At 39.7% G+C, this 22533-nt stretch overlaps 1 protein-coding gene across 7 annotated transcripts in view; it reads left to right on the top strand.

Annotated features, from left to right (window-relative positions):
* Positions 1-16069: 16069 nt before the first annotated feature.
* The window catches only part of SSX2IP (SSX family member 2 interacting protein), a 46384-nt gene continuing 39920 nt past the window's right edge, over positions 16070-22533 (top strand). For 5 of the 7 annotated variants that reach the window (XM_079139728.1, XM_079139727.1, XM_079139725.1 and 2 more), the window contains exon 1: positions 16070-16227. The gene's annotated coding sequence lies outside the window, so the exon portion shown is untranslated. Of the gene's footprint in view, positions 16228-16320; positions 16456-22533 lie in introns of those variants that run through there. The other 2 variants (XM_079139723.1, XM_079139724.1) reach the window with 2 other exon arrangements.

Below are 22533 nucleotides of genomic sequence, written 5' to 3'. Positions count from 1 at the left end.
CTTCCTAATTATCAAATGTACTATTCTTCACTAATAGGGTATCTTCCACAATGAGAAAAACATAGCTATGTTTTTATTACTCACACACTGTAGTGACTCTTTAGAACCTCATTTGTAAGCCAGGCATGATGATGCATGCCTGTAATACCAGTGGCTCACCAGGCTGAGGCAGGAGGATCGCAAGTTCAAAGCCAGCTTCAGCAACTTAGTGACATCCTAGGCAGCTTAGCAAAACCCTGTCCCAAAATAAAAAGAATGAAAAACTGGCTGAGGATGTGACTCAATGGTTAAGCACCCCGGGTTAAATCCCTGGAACCAAAAAAAAAACTTTTGTATCAAGAGAATTTATATTCCCTGGTCCCTACAAGTTCCATACTACCACATACTTAATGCTGGTCACATTGTTACTCATGAAGCTATATCATCCCTGGTGCAGCCATGGCCTCTCGAGGAGGGTACTGTGTGTGACGATGACCACGAAAGCAAGTCTTGTCCAGAGTGTGAATTTTTTGAGCTGGGTGTGAGGGGCAAACTAAAAATGTAGAGATACTTGAAACTAAGATAATTGAGAGCCCACAATGATTGTAAATGGCGAGGTCTGAGGAAACCAGAGAGGACTGTGTCTCAGGGAGAATGACAAAAGACCAGATCACTAGGAATAAAGAGATTGAGAAATGGATTGGATGAAATATTGTGTAGGTATAATGGGAATAATGACAAGAGAATGGAGGAGAGAAATACAGCAAAACTGGTGTTGAAATTTTCAAGAAAGTGTGGAAGGGACCAGGAGCAAAAGACAAGATCACAGCAAGGAGGCCTGGAGGGAAGTTGCTATAGTTTGGATCTCAAGTGCTCCCCAAAGGTCCCAGGTAAAGGCTTGCTCCCCTCTGTGGTTCTACTGGGAGGTTATGGATCCTGTAAGAGCCTAGTGGGAGGTCTTTAGGTCATTGACAGCATGCCCTTATGGGGATAGCAGGATCTCAGCCCCTTCCTCTTTCTCTTTCACTTCCAGTCCTAAGGTGAGCACCTCTTGCTCCTGTGATGATGTTCTACTTCTCCACAGACACAAAACCCACAGGACCAATTGATCATAGCCTGAAATCTTTAAAACTGTGAACCAAAGTAAGCCTTTCATCTTTTTTTTTTTTTTAATTTGAAGCCTTTTATCTTTATAAGTTGATTATCTCAGATATTTGTTATAGTAACAGAAAACTAACCATAGATACAGTCTGATGCCATGAGCTTCAAAATAACTGATGGGGGAAAGCAAGAAAGAAGCAATAGTTTGGAAGTGATAGTGAGGAGCAAGAAGGATGTCTCCCTCACCTGCTGGCCCAGTGGAAAGTGATACATGAGAGAAAATTGCCCACCACTCATGAGGACTTCAGAGAATTCAGGACCTCAGCAGAAAGTCAGGGTTCCCCTTCAGCTAAGAGAAAAGACTGTTCACAACAGTGTAGTTAAAGGGGATTTTTCTGATGACAGAGGGAGATAAGAAGGTGAGTGGTGAAATTTGACCTGAGAAGCTTGAGTTCATTGAGATAAATACTTACGACATGGTGACCTGCTGGCCACTTAAAAGGAGGGGATAATTAATTCTGATTATCCTTGGAACTTGAGTCAGGCAATTCTTAGGAGAAAGAGAAAACAGAGATTAAATTAATTAGAATCCAATTTATTCAATAATGCAGTCTATCCTTCTTCCTTAAGAACTCAAGTCCGTGCCCCCTACAATCCACATTCTGTCTTGATTTAGGTCCTTATCAGTTCTTTCCTGGATTATTACAATTGCCCCCAAACTGGTCTCTCTCACTGGTCTCACCTCTCTCCTCCATCCTCCACATTTCTTCCTGAGTATTCTTTGTAAATCATTAAATTAATCAGGCTTCTCCTTGATTCTATAGCCACTTGATGCCTTTCCCAAAGCTTCAAGGTAAGATTTAATGTGTAGCATAAGGGGAATTGTTAATAATAGTGTACTGTAATGGAGGAAGGAGGGACAGTATAGAGGGAAAAGAGAGGTGAGAGGGGTGGGGGGGGAGGAAAAAATAATGGAATGAATCAAACATCATTACCCTCTGTAAATGTATGATTATGCAAATGGTATGCTGTTATTCCATGTACAGAAACAATATGTATCCCATTTGTTTACAATAAAAAAATAATAATAGTGTACTGTATTCAGAACTTTTGCTAAATGAGATTATAGCTGCTTTTGCTACAGAGAAAAAAATGAATGAATGTATGAGGTGAGGGATATTTTCATTGCTTCCCTATGGTGATCATTTTACAACAGACAACTATATATTTATGATCTTAGGATGTTTACTTTAAATATATACAATTAATTTATTTTAAAAAAGACTCTTTTATAGTGACCAAACTAGTCGTGCAAACAGGCAAGAAAAGAAAAAAAAAAAAAAGCAAGTTTGCACAACAAATTTAACTGCAAGGTTAGGGAAAATTGGGATTTAAATTATAAGAGGAAATCTCTTTGCAAGTTCTCAAATGATAGTTCTTCCTATTCAAATGAAAAGGAAGCAGCTCTTAGCTTAGTGTAACTGACTAAAAAATGACTAAGACAACCTGTAGACAAAAGTGGGTAAAGATAAGTTCAAGTCTCATCTGTGAGACCCACTTACCCCCTGAAAAAAAGTTGGAAAGCCTAGTATTCCTCCCACAGTTTTATGTTGCCACCTATAATTTTTCATCACGAGTTTGCAAAGGGTATAATTTCTAGCATATCACAAAGGCTGTTAGTTCACTCTTTTAAATTTATTCACAAGAATCTAAATCCACAATGGTTTACTGCTCAACACTATTCACTTAAAATATACATGAATCAGCTTTTCTTCAAAAGAAGATTTGCATTGTTTCCTTTTCTTCTCAAACTCATATTTTCCCTCTATCCCCTACAGGATGTTATCATACTGCATATTTTCATGCTTAAAAAATTTTATTGATCATTATATTATTCTTCACCCAGACATTATAACTACATATTTATATAATTTTACTTACCCATGACTCTAATGTTCCAGATGTTAAAATGTCTCCAGATAGTTATCACTATAATAATTGCTAGTTCACAATTATTACAATACACAATTGCATTAATTGTTGCATGCACAGACAGCAGTACACAGTTGATCAAATAGTAGTTACATTACAAATTGATACATAATTTTAAACATAAAATACAATTTTATTGCTGGGGTGGCACACACCTGCAATCCCAGTGACTCTGAAGGCTGAGGCTGGAGGATCTCAAGTTTGAAACCATCTTCAGCAACTTAGTGAGACCCTGTCTCAAAATAAAGAAATAAAAAGGGCTGGGGATGTAGCTCAGTGGTAAATTGTCCCTGGGTTCAATCCCCAGGACCAAAATAGACAGATAAAACAGATAGATAGATAGATAAATAGAGAGAGAGAGAGATGGTTAATTTGAATTGTCAACTTGATTGGATTAAGAGATGCCAATGATTACGAGGCTTCTGGGTGTGTCAGTGAGGGCATGTTTAGGAATGATTGGAATGTGGGATGGTGAACTGAGGTAAAGACCCTCCCTAAGCCTGGACAGTACCACCCAATAAGATGGTGGCTTGGATGGAATAAAAGTCGGAAGAACAAGGAAGCGAATGCAGATGTAAGCTTGACTCTTTTTGAACAGTTTCTTGATTCCTGCTTCAATTGTCGGAGGATATCGGACTCTCACTTCTTCCCTCTTCCAAAGCGAACTCTGCCAGTGATTCTCCAGGTAGTTTCCAGAAGCCTTGGTCTCAGATTAGGGTAGCACTGTTGATCCTTTTTGTTGTGGGGCTTCTGTCTCTTGGACCGTGCAGCTACTGCTTCTTTCAGCTGTCCAGCTGCAGACCGCCATTGTGGACTATCCAGCTTCTGGCCGTGTAAGCCATTCTAATAAATCCTCTTTTTATAATCATACTTCTTGTTGATTCTGTTCCTCTAGAGAACCCTAATACAGATAGATAAGTAGATAGATAGATAGATAGATAGATAGATAGATAGATAGATAGATAGATAGATAGATATTCAGACATAGAATTTTATTGAAAGTATATCTGTCAATTACATGAAAGAAGCTTTTTCTTATAAGCAGATGGATATTATTTACAGCTAGAAGGAGACAGCTTCTGCCCCAATTCTATTCATGTGCTTGATGCTGTTTTTGTAGATATAAATGCTGAGGTACTATGTTCATAGAAATGAATAGATGGGAATGTGGATTTTGTTATAGCAGTATTACTCTACTCCCATGACTCCTTTGAGTTACTTGACACATCATACAATGATCTACAACTTCAGTGATTTTTACTACTCTAGTAACAATTTTGTTCCACAGTCATCACAGTCATTACCTTTCTCAGCAGCACCACAGGCTTCTAATTTTCTGCATTTTGTGCACCTATGACAATGCACCTGGTGAAATGTGCATCTGTGAGGAGAATGACTTTCTTTGTAGTGGGGAAATGGCAATGGTGAAAAGGAGTGGAAAAGTGGCCACGGGCACGCTCTCAGGCAGCTAAGTTTTAGGAAAAAGTGTAGAAAATAAAGTTGAGGGTGTGGAATTGATTCCCTTAAAACTACTCATGCTCAGTCCTGCTTGAGAGTTTTCATGTAGTTTGAAGATTTTCATTTATTAATCAGCAGTCTTTTGAAGAAAAAAATGACCGCAGAGCAGCAAAGAGAGATCAAGGCTTTCTAAATAGGTTGGTAATGACGGAGTATTTAAGAGGAGACTCTGCACTTCAGTTCCAGGTTGACTAACTGGGTGAATTATTTAACCCTCTTTGTTTAATTCCTCATTTGGAAATAAAGGTAATAACAATGTCTACTTCCCAGGGTTACTGTGAGGATTAAATGAGTTAATATGCAAAGCACTTAGAACAATGCTTGTAGTAATGGCTCCATAAGTCAGTTACATCATACTCAGAAATGATTATAGGTGACATAAAAATTAATACCATAGCTCCTAAATAAGTTAAAGTTTGATACATATTTTTCTCTTATGTAACCTACTGGTTTAATTGGTAAAATCAACACAGAGTGTGAATTTCCACACAAGCACGTGGCAGTTGCTATTCTTGTCCAGAGTTTTCAGTTTTGGGCAATGTGCTGCATGCATTGCCTTCTGACAAATAAAACAAAAATACATGAAATACGAGATGTGAATTGTAAGCTTATTCTTCCTAGATCAAAAGTAGCATGTTTAGCAAAATTCACAGTATGCTTATTTCCAGAGGGGCAAGAAGGGTTCATGTGCTCTTTCCTCTACCTTTTATAGCCTCAGAAATTTCCATTATTTCCATTTAGGATACTTCCTCCCACCCCCCACATACTTATTACTAAAAATATCATTCAACTTTTAGCTTAGAGATTCAGGGGTTTTGCCTTACTACTGTAAATGGGGCTTCAGGCAGATCATGTTCAAGAGTTTTTATCTTTGTTAAATGAAAGTTAGAGGGGTTTTCATGATATTAGTTTATTTCTCCAGTATTTTTAATGTCCTCACCCCCAAACATCATTTTAAATTTGGGTTCTGTGTTTGATAGCATACAAAAGTTGAAAAACACAACAAAGAGCTTGAAAACCCTCATCTGAATACTGTTGGCTTCAGGAACAGCTGCTAAGATAAAATAACTCCAAGAGATCCCAGCAACCAAAATGCAATTGCTTTTCTTTTTAAAGGGACAGGCAGACTCATATATGATATTAAGTCTAAAGCTGTTACTTTAAATCATAACTGTATTTTAATTAGTATCAAAGTTTGACAGACCTGAAAGTGTACGTGGGTGTTTTATTCAGTATAAAGCAGATACTACTCCATTATACTTCAGTTTGAGCAATTTTTTGTTGACATCATTGACAGAAGTTTACAAAGGAAGTAAAATCCATCCGGTATCAAGCCTCCAGATTTCTTCTTCACCGAGAAGGTAGGAAAAGAAATTTGCCAAGTGAAATATAAGTGATAAAATCAAATGGAGATCTATAAATAAGATAAAATTGAATTGCCAATTGCAGAATAAAAAGATACAAACTGGTTGGTTGATTGCAATAGCTTGGCCTTCTATAGTGTGATTCATACTACAGAAAACTTCACCAAAGTCACCTCACAGAAATCTGAGTTTTAAATGATGATAGCTAAAACTCTTTTAAAGAAATTTATAATATTAAATTAGGATCCTTTAGAATAGACAAATGATAAAAAGATTATTTATTCTACAAAGATGTCATTCATCATACACAAAGATTTATCATGTTTTAAACATCTAACTTCACTAACTAGTACATTGAGAATATGGTTTGATTTATAAAGCCATATTTACATATTATTTTTCTGGCAAATATCTAATACATAGAGCAAATACTAGCAAGAAAACTTAGTCTTGTGGCCTGAAATTTTCAGAACAGTGATAATTTTGTGAAAAGTTGTATTTCTCAATATACTCTAACTTTTCTGGCCTAATTAAAATAGTTAGGAAAGAAAGTATGATTCAGAAAAACATGCATACCTTAGGTACATATTTCTAAATACAAAACACAGTTTTGTATTTAGAATCTTAAATGTCCCCCAAAGGTTCAAAAGTTGAAGGCTTGGTCTGCAGATGATGGTGCTATTGGGAAGTGGTAGAGTCTTTAAGAGGAGGGGTGGAGGTGGAGGAAGCCAGGTCACTAGGGCATGCCCTTGAAGGGGATATTGGGACCAGACAGAGGGTCCTCCCTCCTTCTCTCTCTCTCCCTCTTTCCTGTCCACAATGAGGTGAGCGGCTTTGCTCCATTACACACTCCCCACCATGCCATCTGCCTTACCACAGGCCCAAAAACAACAGAACCAACAACCATGGACTGAAACTTCTGAAACCATGAGCCAAAATAAATCTTCCCTTCCTTTAAATTATCTCAAGTACTTTGTGACAGTGATGGAAAGCTCTCTAACATAAGTCCCATATTTTTCCTGCTTAACTATTCCATTCAATTAGTGCTTTACAAATAAGTCCTATATTGCATTTCTCATTGATGTTTTTTTCTCACTTGACTATTTCCACTTGAGACATTTGCTATTTGTACCAATAAAATGAAATACCACCACCTCAGGTCACTTCATGAGAGTCTTTTCTTCAGGGAACTATCAGATAGGGTGCTTTTGGATAAAGTAACAGCAACTTAATAGTGGCTTAGAATACAAGGCATTTGTTGTTTACTTAACAAAATGGCCAGAGGAAGGTATTTCCAGATTGGTTTCAGAGCTCACAGATATCAATATGGACCCAGGAGCCTGAGCCAAGATGTCAGCCCAGGCAATCTTACTCAAATGCCTATGGAAAGCTCTCCTTCTTATAATACTCACACTGTCATTATTCTGTCTTCTTTGGAGATTCTTTAGTTGCTGTTGTAGACAGAGAACTTTTCTTACCTCATATTTTTCAATGCTTGGTATGTCATAATCATTTAATAAATATTCATTAAATCATCAAGGTCCATTTTAAGGAAAGGGAGAATAGGACTCTATGAAATAAAGGAATGCTTAGGTACAGAATTAAGTCAGTTTGAATTTTCAAGTTAATGCTGGATCTTTTTACTCTGTCATTTTAAAACAGATTTCAGTATAAATGAAAAACATTTTGTGTTATTTATAGTTCTCCACTTCCTTGGAAGGTCCTTTGTTGGCTGAGCAAAGATTTGAGCCTAAATTTGAAGTTTAAGAGTAGAATGAGCTAAATTGCTCTACACGAGAAATGTTTAGAGGCCACTGGAATTGGCAAGATTAGTTTTGTATGTATGCCTTTGTGTGACTGTGAGTTTACATAAGTGTGTATAAATGTGTGCATGTGCTAGAAGGGAAGAGGGGGATTGGGCAAAAACAAGCTAGTTGAAGAAGAGACCTGAGAGTATGCATGTTCAGTGGTGACTTTTTAAAAAGTGGTATGCGGGAAGTCATCCATGACCAACAAATAAAACCAGGCTTGGTGAGCTATCAGACACAGAAATCTGGCTCCCAGGAACTGGCAATCACTGATAGATTGTTCCAGATTGCCTGCAGTATGTGGTTTCTGTGCAGTGACTCACCACCACAATTTTCAGGTCCTATGGGATGACCCACTAGAGCAAAATGTCTTGCTTAACTCCACCCCAACTTGTTTCTCATGGAAGAAGCTCCTCCTGGTCCCCCTTTTACCTGTACAGCTATAAATAAAGGAAAGGTGGACTCTTCCATCTTTGTTAGAGCCGGATCCTAGCATGGCTCAATCCCTCACACCCCCTGATTCAAAAGAGATCATTGACTCTTGTGGTTTTTTTCTATTAAATAAATTTCTCAGCAATTAATTTACAGCTGGCCCATCCCTCTGACAGGAATCCTTTCCCTCGCCCATGCTGGATGTGTGCCGAGAGTGGTAGATTGTAGGCTGTGTGACAAAACGCCACAAGATTTCAGTTAAACTATAAAATGTTATAAACCAGGCATGGTGGTACACACCATGTAGTCCCAGATACTAGTGAAGTGATACAGAAGGATCACTTGGGGTCAGGAGTTCAAGGCCAGCCTGGGCAACATAGGGCGAAGCTGTCTCAAAACAAGCAGTCATAATATACTTGGCATAATTAGATACTAAAGATAAGTTAGTATCCAAGATCCAAGATGGCGAACTAGAGAGGCTGCATTCCTTGTCGCTCCGTAACTCTGGTTTCGAGCAGAGGATATCTGTTTCTTGGTGAGGCAATTTTTGCTGCTTATCGATCCCCTGCTGTTTACCCCATTTGTCTACTGCGATCACCTGCAGTCTGCCAGCATATTGACACCTTTTTGAGTGCAGATTGCACACTGTCAAGCGCCTATCATCCACCATTTGCCTGCCTCTTACCTGTCCATCGCCTGCCTTTCACCTACCCTTCACCTACCCATCACCCACTGCCTGAGGTTCACCTCCCCATCATCCAACAGTAGGCAACAAACTGACCGCAGACCACCAGTGGAGCGCCAGCTGCCTGCTGTTGCCTGGACGTTCACTGTCACAGTACCTGCAGGTTTGGTTACATGTGGCTGCCACCATTTTGAGACAACAGCCAGGCCCCGTAGGACCCCTGGCCGGACGACTGAGCCCCGTCTCCAGGATCCCTCAGCCCAACCAATCACTCCCTGCCTCTGGGGCCCTCACATCGACAGACTGCTCCCCGCCACCAGGCCCCCCAGACCAACTGATTGCACCTGGCCTCCAGGATCCCGCAACCAGACTGACCACACCCCACCTCCAGGATCCCTGCCTGACCAACTGCACACCGCCTCCAGGACCTCCAGCCGACCTCACCTACAACTCAAGCTGCAGCTCCCTATTTGCCAACACTTTTGGAAGCCAGAGCTGCCATCTTGGATAATACTGGAAGCTGTATCTCCCATCTTTAGGTGGGGCAAATCCCATCCTGAGACTCCTGCTGGAGGCTTGAAGCTCGTTGTCAGGTACCTCTCATACATCAGGCCACTGAAGACTGGGAGGTTTGAATACTATATGACTATTATGGTGTAGATTTTCTTTTTTCTCCTCATTAAAAAAAATTTAAGTTTTTATTTCTTTACTTTTCTCACTCTCTTTTCCTTTTGTTTACCTGTTCCCTCAGAGTCTCTTTCTCCCTTTTCACATGCTAACACCAACTTCTTTTGATTACACTCTAAAGATGAGTTTCTGTGAAGAACTTGAGTTAACCTGGTTGAAGTGTTATATCATAACTTAGAATAGTCCTCCTGAATACTTAAAATGATTACTATCATACACACGTGTGTGTGCATGCATGTGTACATTTTGCATGTGTGCACACTGCATTTACTGAAGGTGGTATGCTTCTCTCTTAGAAAAACCACTTGAGATCTACTCTAGTTGATACCTGACCACCTTTCTATGATAGTACCTTATTAACTGATGGAGTGATTTATGTATAATCAAGTTTTACATGGCACATTTTAAAATTAATAAATGAATTTTGGGACAAATGAAAAGTTGGGAACCAAATTATTAGTGCTTGATAAAATTCTGCAGGTGTTCTTACCCTAAATGAGTCCTTCTGAAATAACTCATAGGGTAAAACACTCAGCAGACCAGACAAAATCTAAAACACTAAGAACACCCAGAAGAATGGACACCAGTCATTAGTCTGCTGATCTGGTTGAGTGTGAGAGTGGTGCAGTGGGAGGAAGAAAGGAGGAGAGTTTGCTTTTCTGGGGTTTTCACCTGGATGGAAATAAATAGAACTATGAACAGCAGTGGTCTGTTTTTCTTGCAAACTCAGCTGGCACTTTGTAGGCAGCACACATTGTCATTTTAACTACTACTGATATTGGCCCAAATCCAAAGGAGTTGGCTTGAAATGAATCATTTTTGGAAATACGGCATAATGAAGAAATTTTCTTAGCAGAGCAACCAAACCCCATTAAGTTTTACAAGTCAGAAAGCAGAGCTGGTGGTCTGATCTGGAGGTGAGTGGGCTCTAGTGGCGGGGCCGGGGGGGGGGCGGGTCTTGCTGACTTTTTAAATTCATAGAACTATTGCCTGTTTTGCAGAGTGAAGACTGTCCCAGGTCTTGCTCCAGTTTTTTCTCCATCACAGAGTACTTCCTGATCTTTCTAAAGCCCATGGGAAAGACTCTGAAGTCTCTGGGCCCCTGAACTCTCTCCCATACTGTTTTGCAGTGAATTACAGTTTTAAATTGATTGTACAAAAAAAAAAAAAAAAAAAAAAAAGCCCATAGATACGAAAGTGTCTAGCTCAGAATCTAGAAAAATTTAGTTTATCCTCCCTGTTATCCCTGAAAATGTAATCCTGGACAGAATACAGAAGTAATGAAAGCAGGACCATTAAGCAGAAGTGATTCAGCCCATATTCTCATCTGTTACAGCACACAGGCCCTAAGAAGAAATGTACTTTGATACATCCAGAAACTATTGCTGCTATTGAAATAACCCAGATGGTATGCATTACAGCAGAAAGCCTTTATGAGTCGGCCCATTATTATCCAGATCTGAATATGCATGCTAAAGGCTGTGCAGCCAGAATACTTGCTAGGGTATTTGAAATACTTGTTTCTAAGGAAGACATATGAATAGAATAGGGAGGGGGTGAAGTTATTTATTTCAGCAGAGTTAAAATATTTTAAAATCACAATAATGCACACTTACAAAAATTCATATATAGCAGAAGTTAGTAAGATGTAAAGTCAATGTTCCTTCTCTCCTTTCTGCCTCTCTCCAAAAGTCTCACTATGAACTGCTTGGTTAGCAACCCTTCCAGTGTAGGCATGCAGCATCTGGGGCCACAGAAGACAGTCCCTGCCTTCATGGGACTTATGTTTTAGTGCTAGGGGGCAGAACACAAGCCGAGAAACACATAAAACCGATCCTGAGAAGATTGCTTTGTATATGGAGGCAGGAACTGGATGATGAAAAGAATCATAGTCTTGAAGATTTGTAGGAAGAGCCTTCCAGGAAGACCACTACTATAGGATGGATTTGAAATATCCTCTTCCAAGTCCATGTGTTAAATTGGTCCCCAGCCCATGACACTATTGGGAGTGGGTACAATTTTAGGAGGTGAAGCCTAGAGGAAATACATAGAGTCACTGGGAACACTCTTTGCTTCCTCGCTACCATGAAGTGAGCAGATTTGCTCCACCATGTGCTCCCTATGGTGCGCTGTTTTGCCACAGGCCCCAAAGCAACAGGTCAACCAACCACAGATGTAACCTCTGAAACTGGGAGCCAAAATAAAACCTTTTCTCCTTTTGAGTTGACTATCTCAGTATTTTGTCATTGTGACAGAAAGCTCAAAGACTGAATGGTAAGTTCAAAGACCAGGGGAGTTTAAAGGGGCAACCCTATGGCTCACACTTTCTGTGCTGAATGAGAGTTTGGAGAGATCTGATCATGCTGGTTAAGACTGAGTAAGAAGTTCAATTTCTTACTAAATACAATGATAGGCCAATGAAGTTTTTAAATTGAGGATGAAAGGCAACTGATTTCTATTTTTGAAAGATGATTCTGATGTAGTGGTGGCAGAAATGGAAGTCTGCACACAGACTTCACTCACGCACAAACACAAACATAGAAAAGTATATATTGACAGGCACGGCAGCACATGCCTGTAATCCCAGTGGCTTGGGAGGCTGAGGCAGGAGGATCATGAGTTCAAAGCCAGCCTCAGCAACTTAGAGAAGCCCTAAGCAACTCAGAAAGACCCTGTCTCTAATAAAATACAAAAATGGGCTGCGGATGTGGCTTAATGGTGAAGTGCATCTGGGTTCAGGTCCTGGTGACAAAAAAAAAAAAAAAAAAAAAAAAAAAAAAAAAAGAAAAGAAATGTATGTATTATATATGTTTTTTTTTTTTTTTAAAGCAAAAAGTAATACAACTGGTTGCTGGTTGATTTTTTTTTTTTTTTTTTTTTTTTTTTTTTTTAGAATTCCTCTTTGAAATTATATTCAGAGTCAGTTTACTGCCTCCCAGACAATCAAATACATCTTGTTTTTTTCCTACCCACCTTGATGCAGTATCTTATTAGGAAAAACACAGACTTAGCATCTTAACTTTTGGTTCTAGAATATAGTCACTGGATTTGGCTCTGAATGACTTTTGGATTACCTGAAAATCACTTATGTTCAAGGAAAGAATTATTTTCAACAAATGAACTGCTTACAAACATGATACTTATTGAGTAGTATCAGTGGAATACCTATGCGGTCTGCTAATGTGCTTACTTTGAAATGTTAAAAAACAATCATTTGAAGGTATAAATTAGTCCTCAAATAATTATTCACAAATCACAAAGTATCAGTACCTCTTTTAGGCACTGAGAATATATTAATGAACAGAGCAAACGAAATCTCTTCCTGCTAGTGGAAACGGGCCAAACAAGCATTCAAATAAGTAAATTATAAATTATAGTTAAAGATTACATAAGAGCAAAATAAGAGAGATTTGGAGAGCTGAAGGGGGTCCCCCTTTTCAATAATGTCAGATTGGGCCTCACAAAGATGATGACAGTTAAGCAGACCTCAAAGAGGAAATATACAGATGCTAAGGAAAAGACCATTCAAACATAGAGAATAGTCAATGCAAGGGAAAGTGCCTGGCAAGGTTGAGGAACAATAAGGTGGCTACTAGTTAGTTAAATTATTAGTTGATAAAGGTGAAGAACATATGGTCAGAGAGCTAAGGAGATGGAGGGCAGAGTATAAGCAACTAAGTAGCTATGGTAAGAATTTTGGCTTTACCATTGAGTGAGGAAAGTCAGAGCAGAGAAATGATATGATATAATGTGTTTTCAAAGAATTTCTCTGACTACTTTGATGTAAATAGACTAAAAGAGAAAGAATGAAAGTTTTCATGTGTTATGGAAAACAGTAACATTTCATAGACATATCCCCTTAATTTTGCTAAAAAGGGGAAAGGAAACAAATTTAAGTTTTTTATGTTTTTTCTTTTAAATTCGAGATCCGATCTTTGTTCTTTATCATTCCTTATCATAGCCAATTTCTTTCTATCAAGCTCAATTTCTTCCAGTTTTTGGCTTAAAGTGTCCCTAGACTACTTTCAGGCTGCAACATTATTTTGTCCTGTATAGATGTCAGAATCTTCTTAGTGGGAAATAACTGAATACCTGACCCAAAAAGGCTTAAGCAACAGTTCATTACTATTTCACATGATGAGAAATATGACATACACAGAGCCAGGGAAGGTTAATTTAGTACTTAGTGAAATCTGGGCTCTGATGCCTTTTTGGTTTTTCTTGCTTTTCTCTCATGGTCACAAGATGTGCCACTGTGACTCTCCAAACATGTCTTGCTCACTGGAGGATGACGAAGACAAGAAGTAAGGAATAGACTTCTTGTTATGCACTTGAAGGATAAAATCCATCCCCTGAAGCTCCTCAGACCCCCATTTCCAATTATGTACTGACTAGTATTAAGTCACACGCTCAGTCCCTTAACCACTCCTGGACAAAGAGGGATAGGGTACTGAGACAGGTTTAGATTAGTGATCCTGAAAGGATGATTTGTGGAACCCTGGGGAGGGGGTCCCTAAGACCCTTTCAGAGAGTTATATTTTAATATAATACTAAGATTTTATTTTATTTTATTTTATTTGCAATTTTCACTCTCTTAACGGTGCACAATGAAGTTTTCCAGACCTTCCTAGAAATAGTGCAATCATTGAATGTAGAAGCAAGTATGAAGATCCGAATGCCTTCTATTAAGACAAAAGCTAAACTCATATGCAAAGTGTTAAAGTAATGCCATTCTTTTTACTATTTTTTTTTGAAAATTGGTTATTTTTCCTTAAAATGTGCTATATTATGTTGACTTTTTATTCTTATTCAAAAAAATAAATATTTTAAAATTCTGTTTGAGTTTCTAATATGACAAATATTGATAGAAACTGCATAAAGAAAAGCACTTTATTCATGGAAAGGAGTCCAGAGACCAAAAGACTGAAAACCTCTATTTTATTCATATAGGCCTGATTCATCCCTGGGCAAGGTCAACTTTTGCAGCGTTCACCTCAGCCTGACCCAAAAACTTCTTCAAATATTACCATCAATAATATTTGGTGAGGTCATAACAGGTTCTGCCAGACCTTGCTTATTGAACTGTTTCATCTTCTAGCTAGTCAGGAGGTGAGCTCTTCTTTTTTTGATTGGGAGGTGGTGAAACGGTCAAAATGAAGCCCTAAGAGGTATTTGAAAAATTGTCACATTAGGTTGCTTCTTGAGATGGAAGAAGTGTGGTATTTTGAAGAGTGGACATTTGAAATTTCAAAACCTCTCTAAACTCCATCAGTCTGAGTTAGGGAACAAGTTATTAAATCAGTTGCAGTAATCGGTTTCCCCTAGCCCGGATTCTGATCTAAAAGCGACCCTACAAAGATGGGCCCTACCTAGGCTTTTGGCAGTCAATAACCTGTGCTCAACGGCAGTTAGGAGGCTTCCACTTAGGCCCAAGGCAAAAATGAGAATTTCCTTGGGCTCTGAGGTTGTCATCGTGGTCCGTTCATTTTCTCACCTTGATCATTCATTAAAACTGGGGATACGTGTGTGTTAAGTTGTTTTTCAGTGTTAGTATTTCTTATTCTGCTCTCATCCTATTTTCGTTTCAAAGTGCCCTCGGGTACCTCCTCAAAACTCCAAAACTATTTTTCTTCTCTTGGCTACACACACACACACACACACACCAAAGTTCACCTTTGTGTTTACAACCCAACGCACATATCTGCGATTTCTGCGTCTTTTTTCATTCCCTCTCAGGGGAATTTTAGGTTGTCAAGGGACTGGGGAGGAGCCAGCCTGACCCTGGCCACGTGCAGCAGTCATACATTTCCTTTGCATATATTTTGCAGAGTGGGTGTGGGGCATTTTTGGATAAACTTTAGTACACCAGTGCCATTTCTTACCATCTTCCTTTTGTCTGCTGTTTTCTCCCTAGGTCTGCTTCTTTGCCCTAATTTTACCTGTACCTTTCTAACGGTTGGTTTGTTTGCATCTACGATTTCCGAGGCTTGAACCTCCCTTCCCTGGGGCCTGACCTAATTCTGGATGCCCAGTGTTGTTTGGTTTATTCTTCCACTTTGGAAAACGCACGTGGCTTTTCGCAGAGCTTCACTTTTCTCCTAGAATGGTGCTGGGACTCCGTGGGGACTGAGAGAACATGCTCTAAAGCAGCCAGACCCCTGCCCCCACCGAGCCCCGGGCCCGAGAGCAGCGGGTGCGAGGAGGGGGCGGGGAGCAGGGCCAGCCGGGTGAATCGCAGGGCGTAACAGGTGCCGCGGCCGCAGCTGCGCCCGCAGAGTGCTCGGGCTCCAGGGATAAGGTTTTCTTTTTCTCGGGGTTTTTTTGGAGGTGAGGAGGCGGCTCGGGGCCCCCACCCGACCAATGCAGGCCGCGGTTGTTCATCGCCTAGCAACTAGCGGAGCCAATGGGCGGCGGCCAGGCCTGCGGCGCCGGCGCGCGGGGGCGGGGTGGGAACCTCGCGAACCTGCCGGGGCTGGGAGGCGGCCGCAAGGGGCGGAGCGCAGCCCGGTCAGGGGCGGGGAAGGCGGGAGCCCGCGGCGGAGGAGGGGCGGCCGGCGCGAGGCGCTGCGTCCCGCCGCGCCTGTGCGGGCCCGCGGGGCTGCGGGAGCCGCGCTAGGACGCCGCGAGCGGTGACTCCCCGCCGCTCCCGGGGGCCGTGACGGTGAGCAGCTCGCCCCCCGGTGGGATTGTGACGTGCCCGGCCCGGCAGGGGGCGCTGGGGTCGGTGGGGCTGGGGTCAGGCGGGTCCGGGTGGGGGCGGGCGGGCGGGCGTGGAGGTGTGCACTGGCACCTTGCTCGGCGCCCTGCTTCTCGGCAAGAAGCTCGGCGGCCGTTGGGGCCGTTGGAGGGTGCTGGCGAGTGTTGGCCCTTGCCGCGTCTGGAGCAGGAGGTAGGTGCCAGCTCCGGGATCGTCGCTGCTGGCGGTTGAGCATTGCGCCCACGAGAGGGCTCCGGCCCAGGGTGCCCCAAACCCTCCCTGGGATGGAGCTAGGGTGGCGCCTCGCAGGGGATGACGAGCGATGCAGAGACGTGGGGGAGGAGGGTTGGCCAATTTGGGGCTGCAGTGGCTTCTTAGAGGCGGTGGGGCATGCGGGCTTTAGCGATTTGTCAGTGCCAGCCGCAAGAGGCAGTCGTTAAAATGAGTTATTGGGTGGCCAGTGGCTCCTGCAGAGGAAAAGCACCCCGGTAGAGATACAGTTGAAGGTCTCGGGGAAGAGTTTACATCATCAAAGAGGGAGGCATGTTTGAGAGATATTTTGGCTTAGAATTTTCCAGTAAAGTACAGTAAAACAAATTGTGAGCTCCCTGCACCTCTTAGAGCCTGTGCTAGTCGCCTGGTTATGCAAGTCACTTGGGCCCAGAAAGTAGCATCTGCTGAATAATTTGCTGTCAGCACACTTACAGGAATTTTTATATTAATACTCCATTCCATGGTCCATAGTTGTGAATGCCAAACTCACTGCTAGCAACCCTGATACAGTTTTTTTTTTTTTTTTTTTGAATGGTAGGAATGAGATTTTTCTGTTATATAATGGATTGGAGATTTGGAGGGACGCTCCTGGGAGAGTGGTTCAGAAGCCTAAGAGTGAGGGCTTCTTGGACTTTGAAACTGCTGGGATCCCCTACCCACTCACATCAGAGTTTAGGTCCAGGTTTGATTATGAATGGTGGATATGAGGAGGGACAGGGGAAGAAAATGCTGGCAGCTTTATAACTTGATCGTGAACTAGAAAGGTCTGGATAATTTGACACATTTAGGACACAGTAAAATTTGAGAAGTGTTAGTGCTCTGGAGAGAAATGAAATGCCTTTAAAGTTTAGATCAAGCTTTTTTGAAATTGGAAAGTTAAGAGGTAGATTTATGAACTTGGATCCATCCACAAAACAATACATCAAATTTCTCATTCTAGAGTTATCATAGACCTAGAAAGCGAATGTTATTTGTTCATTCAAACTAAACAAATAAGAAAATTTGATACCTAATTTGATACTGTTGTACCTGCTATCAGTGAAAGTTTCTCAAACAAGATGTTTCTTTGAGAATATGAATAGGAACTAATACAGTTACAAGGAAGGCTTTTCTCATGACTACCTGGACTCCTAAAGCAAAGTCATTTTATACCCTTCCTTTCCTTCTCTTTCCCCATCTGTACAGTGAAGATAATAAAGCCCTAGGATTAAAGAATGTGGGTGAAGCAGCTTGAAGATAACTGCAAAGACCGGTTATTCTAGGATGAAATGCGAAGATCTCCTCATCACACATTGCGCCTTGTGACAGGGCTTGTTAAGCACATTATGTTCTAAACATGCTGAGGCAGATATATAAGAGAACTAAAATGTTAACTGTTCAGAGTGTTTTCCAGAGGTCGTAAATCCTACACAAAGTCAGATTATGTACTTGACTGTCCTAAAACTTGACAAAGTCTGTTCTTTGACCAAAGCTGGCTATGACACAGGTTTTTAAAAAGTAGACATTTGAGTACTCTCGGATAAAAAACCAAACAGACATTACCTCACTTTTGTGTGATTTTAATTCATTTCACATGATTTAAATTGGAGGGTGTGGTGTTACACAGGCATAATCCTAGCTACTGGGGGGACTGAGGCAGGAAGATGGTTTGAGTCTAGGAGTTTGAAACCAGCCTGGGTAATATTGAAACCCATCTTAAAAAAAACAAAAAAGTGATATTTTTCTATAACTTTTATAATGTTTGTGAACATGCTTTATTGTTGTGATTAATTGCCCATGACACAGAAGAGGTTTTGGTACTATGTAGAACTGTTTTGTGTCTTTAGTAGTGTTATGCTTAGCTGATAATGAAGGTACAAGCTATCTTTGTGAATTTATGAGGTAAGATAGAATAGTGAAATACCCATTCTTACTAGTAATGGAAAACAGCCTAGAGTAATGCCTTTTGATGGTGGGCCAATATTTTGTGTAATACGAGCAGATTTACCAAATCATGCTTTAACCATTATTTCAAAAGCATTAAACACTTATTAAGCTGCTACTTGCCAGACTTGAGGATGAAAGGATGAGTAGTAGAGAAAAAAAATGCTGATGTGGAACACTTCAGAGAATTTCAGCTGAACCTTGACTGAGGGGACGTTTACTAAGCATCTGGTGCACTTTACAACAATATATGGTTGAAGAATTACAGGTGGTTTGATTAGCCCTAGGTGGGTCCCGTTTGTGGTAACGTTCAGGAATGGTGCTATGAACTTTGACCAGTAAGTGATAGGGAAACTAAAAGGTTTTGTTTAGGGGAATTATATTTGTTTTTTACTTTAGAAGAGTCTATCCACCAAAGTCAGTAATTTTAATGACACAAAAGTGTTCCGAACTTTGACAATCCAATAATATCAGAAAGCAACTTAACATAGCAGTTAGACTTGAAAATATTTTATTGAAGGACTCAAACTTTTTTTATTTGAATAATCATACAATAAACCTTTGTTGGAGTATCTTCTGTTAAGACTTGGAGATTAGGGTTCAAAGATAAATAAGATACAGCATAAAAAACATCAGGCTCTAGCAGTGTAGGAGTCTGAGATGAGAAAAGACATAAATTGTCTTTTAGGTTAACAGCAGAAAAAAGGTTCTTAAGAGAAACTGTAACCAGTTAAACAATCAGAGTAGTCCTAACCAAAATTCTACAGTTCTTAACTTGCTTCACATTTCCTTTCCTTTCTCATATTTTCTTGAATCAAATGTTTGGTTGTCCACCAAACTACTAGCAGTGTAACCCTGTCCCTTAGTTGTCTTATTTTTGAGGGATGGTAATACTACTGTCTACTTCATAGGGTTGTTTTGATTTGATAAATACCCTGACCATGCCTGGAAAAATAAGTTACATTTATTGAACGCATAGTATTTCTATTTGATATAAAAGTGCTGTCATTTGAATATGAACTGATTTAAGGATTGGGTGATGAGTAGATGACTCCTTAATCTTCTCAAATACCTCTTGGTCTCCGAGCCCTAGAGTTTATCCCCATTTGAACATATGGTGAGGGCATTTCTAAACTCAGTAAGTTCTGCACTATATACCCAAATGCAATTTTATTAATATTTCTCTTTCATTCTTCCTAAATGACAATGTTTTCTGATCAGTACCAAAGATAGATTTTTACATGAGATAATAAATGCCTCCCCTTTGTATTACTAGGCATGTTGTCAGTCTGATTTCTGTGGTTTTTTTATCTTTCATTTTCCTCATTGTCACTGGTTAAGTCAGCCAGACAAGCCCATTACCGTTAATTTTCCCATTTACTGTATTTTATATTTATCAAAGTAGTTTTTAAAAAGGGGGGAGGGGAATTAAAAGCAAAGTTTTTAAAAACTTACTTGTATATCTCCTAGCATATGTGAACACTAAAAAATATTTTCGTACCAGGGCTACTAAAAATGGAACTAATTTTGGAAATATTGTTTGGAGGAAATTGACAAAATACTGTTCTAAAAGACTTGTATGACTAAATATGATTTTAAAATATCTAGTCCAAAAAGTGGCCAATAGATACTTAAAATCCATGACGTATATGCTCTTTCTCTCTGTAGTTTGTCAGTCTTGTTAATTTATTGTAATTTGGTTGTGCATTCCTATCAAAAAGTTAACATCCTCAATGTAATTCTTTCTGCTCTGTATCCATAGTTTTAGGACTTACAATATAAAAACAAGACAGCATCTTAGAAAATCATCCATAAGCATTACCATCCATTGAGGATGATGACAGGCCTACTGACTAGGAACTCAGTAGGGGAAGGAGTTTCATTAGTTAGAGCTACACTCTTTAAGAGTCATCAAAGTGTTCTGGAGTCACAAAGTGAAGGGGGATGATAATTCTGGAAAAACCTGGCAATTTGGGCCCTATAGTCTCAAGATTAAAAAAAAAAAATTGCTACATTTAATATTTTCTCTACATTTAGTTCACATTCTGATTATTCATTTTGAATCATGTCTGTCTGATTGAAATCTAGCATCAGGATGATGTGCTAGAGAAGAAAGAGTACCTGTATCCAGAAACAGCAGCTGGTGTAGGGTACATTCTCTCCTCTCATGCAGTAAAGCTAGTAGAGTGTCATGGTTAAATGTGCTGGACTGCCAGGGTTTGAGTCTTAACTTTGTTGTATTCTACTGTATGACCTTGGGAAAGAAAATTCCTAGGGCTTCAGTTTCTTCGTCTGTAATGGGAGAAGTATCTATTTGGATTATTATAACATTGAATAAGTAAATGCATATAAAATGCTTACAATTTTTCCAAGTAAATGGTATGTACTTAAATTTTGCTTTTGCTTTATTAAAATTAGGTGAAATCTTGTTTACTAAACATTGAATTGTGAAGACAATATATGCATGTTGTTATAAAAATGTGGAAAAAAAATTTAAATAGCTATTCTCAGTTCCATATTAGGTCTCATGAGAAATGTAAAAATCATAGTAGAACGGACAGTTTATTAAAGATCATATAGTTCAACCTCCTAATCGTACAGATGTGGAAACTGAAATGCAAAGGTACTTTGACCAGTTTAAGGTTGCTCAGTTAGTGATGGTAGTGTTGCTGAGAACTAGACCCTGACCCTGGGTTTGTTGCTCTTTTAATATTCTGTGCAGCTTCCCGGAAGTGAGGTTGCCCTGCTAGACTAAACTAACCGTTTAGTTGGAGAAACAAGACCAAAGCAGATGAATACATTTGCAGTGAAAAGTCAGTGAATAACAAAATATCAGATGTTGTGCATACATTCTTAAGTGTGTACCTTATATGATTTAATGAACTGCTCCATTGAAGCAGAAATACACCTTAGTTGCTTGATTCATGGTTGGTTAATGGAGTAAAAACATTCTTTTTTGAAGTTGTTATAGGTGTAAATAAAAGTCTCCCTCCTTCTCTCCTCCTACCAAGATGGATTGTTAATTGAACTTGGGCAGAGTCTATCTTTGCTAGGATTGCTGATACTCTGACTTTATTCTTTACAACAGTTGGGGAAAGGTTGACTTTTGTGTTTCTGATCCCTGTGTTCCTGATGGTCTGTGTTCCCAGACATTCCCATAGACATGTTTTGATAACAGGACATTCACGCGAACTGCATTATCTTTGCTCACAAATATATGCAATTATGTGGAATACATGCAGGCAGTGTACTTGATTGGTGGAATTTGCCATTCACCTTAAGAGATTTCCACTAAAGGGCAGTAGGGCTGCTATGTGAGATTGAGCTGAGTGCTTTCACACACAGGATCTCATTTAACTGCTCAAAACCCCGCCTCTAAAAATTGCACAGAATTATACATGGTTCCTCAAACATTCAAGCTACATAAAGATGTATAAAGTGAAGGTCTTGGTTTTCCACCCCTCCTTGATGTTACAAACATCATCTGATCCCCAGGAATGATATTTGTAACAATTGGTAACTTTTTCGGACCTTTCTCTTAAATGTATATGTAGTTTCATTTTTCAAAAATGGTGATCATATCGTTCTCATTAATTCATAACTACTTTTTAAATTCTGTGCATGCAGATCTACTTTATTCTTCAATTATCCCAGAGTTGGGCTTCTTCTGACTGTTGCATGCGTTTTGGGTTTTAGCTATTTCTCTGATGCCTATTAAGCTTGTCTTCAGTTTTTGCAATTACAGATAATGCTACAATCTACAACATCCTTGTCAGTTATGCTTGCTTACTTGTTTGACTGAATGTGGTAATAGATGCCTGAAAATATAATTGATTATATTTTTGTAGACCTCTGGTATAGTTGTTTTCCCGTACATAATTGATCATCTGCATAACTCTGTGACATTTGTATAATTTCCAATCAGTTTTTGCCTAATGTGTGTTAAGATACTGTCGATTGATGCATCTGAAAATAAATATATTTTTGTTATTTACGCCTTTCTAACATTAGGTTTGGTGTTTGAGAGAGGCATGGTTCATCCTCGTTGCCTTAGGTTAGCATCACAATAATTGT

Source organism: Sciurus vulgaris, assembly GCF_902686455.1.
Source record: "Sciurus vulgaris genome assembly, chromosome: 1".
Taxonomy (NCBI): Eukaryota; Metazoa; Chordata; class Mammalia; order Rodentia; family Sciuridae; genus Sciurus; species Sciurus vulgaris.
The sequence above is the reverse complement of the archived record's forward strand: the minus strand, read 5'-3'. Positions and strand labels throughout refer to the sequence as shown.